This window comes from Cebus imitator, unplaced genomic scaffold (assembly GCF_001604975.1).
Source record: "Cebus imitator isolate Cc_AM_T3 unplaced genomic scaffold, Cebus_imitator-1.0 Scaffold537, whole genome shotgun sequence".
Lineage (NCBI taxonomy): Eukaryota > Metazoa > Chordata > Mammalia > Primates > Cebidae > Cebus > Cebus imitator.
Window position 1 is genome coordinate 1,620,760 of NW_016107852.1, and position 4,762 is coordinate 1,625,521.

Sequence of the window (4,762 nt, forward strand, 5' to 3'; positions counted from 1 at the left end):
ATATGTTTTAGAGACAGAACCTATAAAAGTTGCTTAGGGGTTGTATTTTGAATGTGAGCGAGGGAATATTCAAGGTTGACTCATAGGGTTTTGGGGCAGCTTGGATGGAAGCCTATGGGTACTCATAGGGAAAGAGGAGAAGTGGATTGTGGAGGGGAAATCAACAGTTCTGTTTTAGCTATGTTAAGTTTCACATGCCAATTGGATAGCCAAGAAGAAATGTCAGGCAATTAAATGTGTGATTCTGGAGTTCTGAGAAGTCTGTGCTGTGAATGGTGCAAATAGATCTTTGCAGCCTTTGGATTAGATGAGATCACTTAAGAGAAAATGCTGACGACTGAGACATCACATACTTCCAAAACAGGATTACAGTACAGGAGAGGAGCATATAAAGAAAACAAGGAGACAAAATATGATAAGTATTGGTGTCATGGAAAGCCAAGTATCAAGAGTTTATCAGAAGGAAAGAATAGGCAGTTGTGTCAAACGCTGCTGAAATTTCAAATAAAATAGCAAGTGAATTAGAGTGGGCTAACTGCTATAATAAATAGATCCCAAAATGTCTAATGGCTCAGATACAATAGTTTTTTCTCCCCTTCCCATAAAAAGTAGGCCGGGCGAGGCGGCTCACACCTGTAATCCTAGCACTTTGGGAGGCCAAGGCGGGTGAATCACGAAGTCAGGAGTTCAAGACCAGCCTGGCCAACATGGTGAAACTCTGTCTCTACTAAAAATACAAAACTTAGCTGGGTGTGGTGGAGTGCCTGTAATCTCAGCTACTTGGGAGGCTGAGACAGAGAATTGCTTGCACCCGGGAGGCAGAGGTTGCAGCAAGCCGAGATCATGCTACTGCACTCCAGCCTGGGTAACAGAGTGAGACTGTCTCAAAAAAAAAAAAAAAAAAAAAGTATTAGAGTGGCAGTGAAAAGGCAAGTGGTCTGGCCCTCCCCCCACTTAGTTATTTAGGGACAGGGGAATGAAGACTCTATCAACTTCAATAGGTAGCTTCAAGATCACAGAGTCATCTGTAATATAACTAACTAAAAGGGGAAAAGAGCATGGAGGATCATGAGTGCCAGATTTTTATGGGCCAGCAATGGGAACATACACATCTCATATTCCACTGGCTTGAATTTAATCACATAGCCATCCCCAACTTTCATGGAGGTTGCAAAAAATAAGCCATGCATACAGGCAAAAAAGGAATCAGCTTATTGTGGGCAGCTAGTAATCTCCACCACAGATGTCTTTGGCAGGATGTAGGTCATAGTGACTTTGGTAAGAACTATTTCAATGAAGTAATAAGGATGAAGCCCAAGGGAGGACTGGAGATCAGAAATGGAACTAATGAACACTAACTTTTTCTGTAGTTTTGCTATGAGGATGAACAGAGGAATGGGGTGAGGCTAGAAGGAAATGAAAAATCAGGGTAATAAGAGGCACGTTACCAGTGCAAACAAACAGAATGTATACTATTTTATTTATTACCACAGTTAAGTAGGAAAGAATATATACTATTTTTAATATTTGAGGAATGGATTCCTATGTTCACAACCACTATGGTATAGATGTTGGTGGCTGATACAGCAAGGTGTGGTATATGTTCAATCAACTTGGCAAAATAAGTGGCACATTATACTTTAGATTTTCAAATCTAGTCTTCATAATCTTTTAATGTAGTAATCAGGTCATTAAACTACCAGGTTTAGCAAATGTCCTCCCATCAAAGAATCTTAAAACTTCAAAGTGAGTCAGTCCATTTTCTTAACAAAATGGGGAAATGTATTCATAGTTGCATGTTCGGTAATATACTGATAATTGAGAATCTTTTGTAGTCTACAGATTTTATGGCCCTTTCACTTGGTGATTCAATTGAGCTGATGTCAAAAACTAATCAATCAGGATCTCATGGAGCCTAAGTGAGTGGCTTTCGGGGGGCATTACTGGAGGATGGGCAAGAAAATGGCCCAAGCACATTGTTTTTGGATGTCAAGATATGTAGAAAATGATTGTTGTGAAGAGTAATTTAAGAGATGATTGCTAATGTTCAGGAACTAGATTTTAAGCAGTTTGACCAAGGTAATTAACCACTGGGAGATTAATGCAAACTAACCAAACTCACAAAAGACTATAAACAGAATGTCTATGTCCTAATGTACGAGAAAGAATGAATACCTTAACCTTAATTATTAATACCTTAATATTGACTAGGGTATAATGTAGACATTTGTGTGCTATCCAGGACACTCTATTCCCTAAATCAAAGTAGTGTAGAGACCAAAATGATTATGAAACGTTTAGTTATCATGATTGAAAGTGTTATTTTACTGGTCTTATGGCTTCCTAGCTGCCTCAGATCCCTTGAAAATAGGGAAAGCCTTGTTCCCGTGTAACTTAAGCCTGTGCATGATTCTGGCCTACCAGTCTTGCTCAGTCATGGATTGAGTAGCATTTTTGCATTTAAGGCAAGTTTTATCGCAAGCCCCAACTCCACCTCATATGGGGTGCCATATGTGGGTGTTGTGCAAACCTTCCAGGTCCTCAGCCATCCCAGCGCTCTCCTCATTCCATTCACGCCCTCTTCCCCTTCCTCCATCTCCAAGTGTTTTTCCTCACTTTCAATGGCCAGACTGGCCTCTCCAAGGTCCCTCCTAACGTCAGGTCTGTCATCACCTACCTGCCTTCCACCTTGCCTCGCCTACTAATCAGTCACCTCCGAGACTGTCACCGTCATATCCTACCTGGCTCAGAGGGGCCCCATCGCCTGGAACGAAAAGGAAGCATGGAATCCCGGTCAGGCCGCGCCTTCGCGACTCAGGGCGCCCGGCTCCCACCCTCCTCCTCCCCGCCCCAGCTGCATGACTGTGAGGGACACCTTATCACACTCTGCATAGTCTTCGCAGTGGGCACCACAGTCGCCTCCTGCCCCCCACGAAGGAAGAAAGGCGCCTCCTGGCGAGAACCAAGGCGTGTGGGGACGCAGGGCCTCTGCGCGTCAGGGAGCAGAACCTGGGCCGAACCCTAGGTGAAGGGGCTGGGTGGTTGGCCCTTAGCCAATCATGGCTCGTGACGACAGGGCTCGACCAATCAGAGCAAGGGAGGCCTGGCGCACTCAGGGCGGGTGAGGAACCGCCCCCTTGCAGCTCCGCGGCCAACGCCTTAGTCCAGGGGTAGTTGGAGTGGTGCAGGTTTACAGACTCCAGGGACTAGGGGCCTTATGAGCTGGGAGGTGGTGCCTCTCACCCAGCTAATTTCTCTCTAGCCCTTGGCCTTCACAGATGTTGGTGCCTGCCGTGAACGCATTCTGATCTGGGCCGTTATCTGTCTCCCAGGACTTTGTGCCTGTGGTTGGGGACAGAGTGAGGTCGTTGCCTTGACAACGGCAGCATGCGGCCAGTGGTCCTCCTAAGTGTGAGCTTGCGGCGGACCGAGGCCTACCTGCCTCCTTGCCTGCGTCGCTCAGGACCTGCGAAGAAATCACAACAGCGCTGCAATTGCTAGTTTGCTAGGCAGCATCTTTTGGACCTGCGAGCGATATGCATTTCACCTCCAATTTGTTTCCAAGTTGAAAACCTTTGGGACTTTCCATGCAAACGGATTGAAGAAACAGTAAGTATAGTACTTTTAAAAGCTATTATTATCTCGTTTTTTGATCTATAAAAGATTTCAATCTTTTTTTTGTTTTGTTTTTTGATATAGAGATTTGCTCTTGTTGCCCAGTGGCACGATCTTAGCTCACTGCAACCTCCGCCTCATGGGTTCAAGCGATTCTCTTGTTTGTCTTAGCCTCCCGAGTAGCTGGGATTATAGGCATTTGCCACCACGCCTGGCTAATTTTGTATTTTTAGTAGAAATGAGGTTTCTCCATCTTGGTCAGGCTGGTCTCGAACTCCCTACCTTAGATGATCCGCCCGCCTTGGCCTCCCAAAAGGTTGGGATTACAGGTATGAGCCACTGCACCAGGCCCTTCAATCTGTCTTAAACAAAATAAAAAATTAACATTCTCCAAATATTTTATCTAAGTTTTTGATATTAGAAGCATTTAGAAATGCCACATTGCCCATTGGCCAGGTTTCTTCTTCATTTGTATTACCCTTCCATTCCAGAGTAGAAGGCATGAGAAGTTATAGTTTATGAGTAACTGTTTCAGGAAACAAGAGGCTTTTTAGGCCGTGATACTTTTAAAGTATTTGTGGACGGTGCCACTTGAAAAAGCAGGTGTGTTCAATGTGGTGTGTTCTGATGTGCAACTGATTGGGAGAATAAACTTGAAGCAATCAACTTGCATTAATGTTGGCATGTGATATGCTTCAGAACACCTCAGACATGCTTAAAGTCATTTTTTTGTTCACTTTTCATTTTTAAATATTGAGGGTACCGATTACAAAATGTTTTAAAATGATCCAGGTTCAAGCTATTTTTGTCATTGGTATGATAAACCTAAAGCCTAGTCCTTAATAAAATGTACTTTCTTAATGGAAGAGGAAAAAAATTAAGAACAGATAGAATTATATGGAGAATTTTTTTCAAATACCAACATTTTGTTAAGAAATAGTTAATGAGGCCGGGCGCGGTGGCTCAAGCCTGTAATCCCAGCACTTTGGGAGGCCGAGGCGGGTGGATCACGAGGTCAAGAGATCGAAACCATCCTGGTCAACATGGTGAAACCCCGTCTCTACTAAAAATACAAAAAAAAATTAGCTGGGCATGGTGGCACGTGCCTGTAATCCTAGCTACTCAGGAGGTTGAGGCAGGAGAATTG

At 43.9% G+C, this 4,762-nt stretch overlaps 1 protein-coding gene across 2 annotated transcripts in view; it reads left to right on the plus strand.

Moving 5' to 3' along the window:
• The first annotated feature begins 2,953 nt into the window (after positions 1-2,953).
• The window catches only part of CDKL2 (cyclin dependent kinase like 2), a 50,467-nt gene continuing 48,658 nt past the window's right edge, over positions 2,954-4,762 (plus strand). For both annotated transcript variants that reach the window (XM_017514740.2, XM_017514743.2), the window contains exon 1: positions 2,954-3,609. The gene's annotated coding sequence lies outside the window, so the exon portion shown is untranslated. The remainder of the gene's footprint in view (positions 3,610-4,762) is intronic.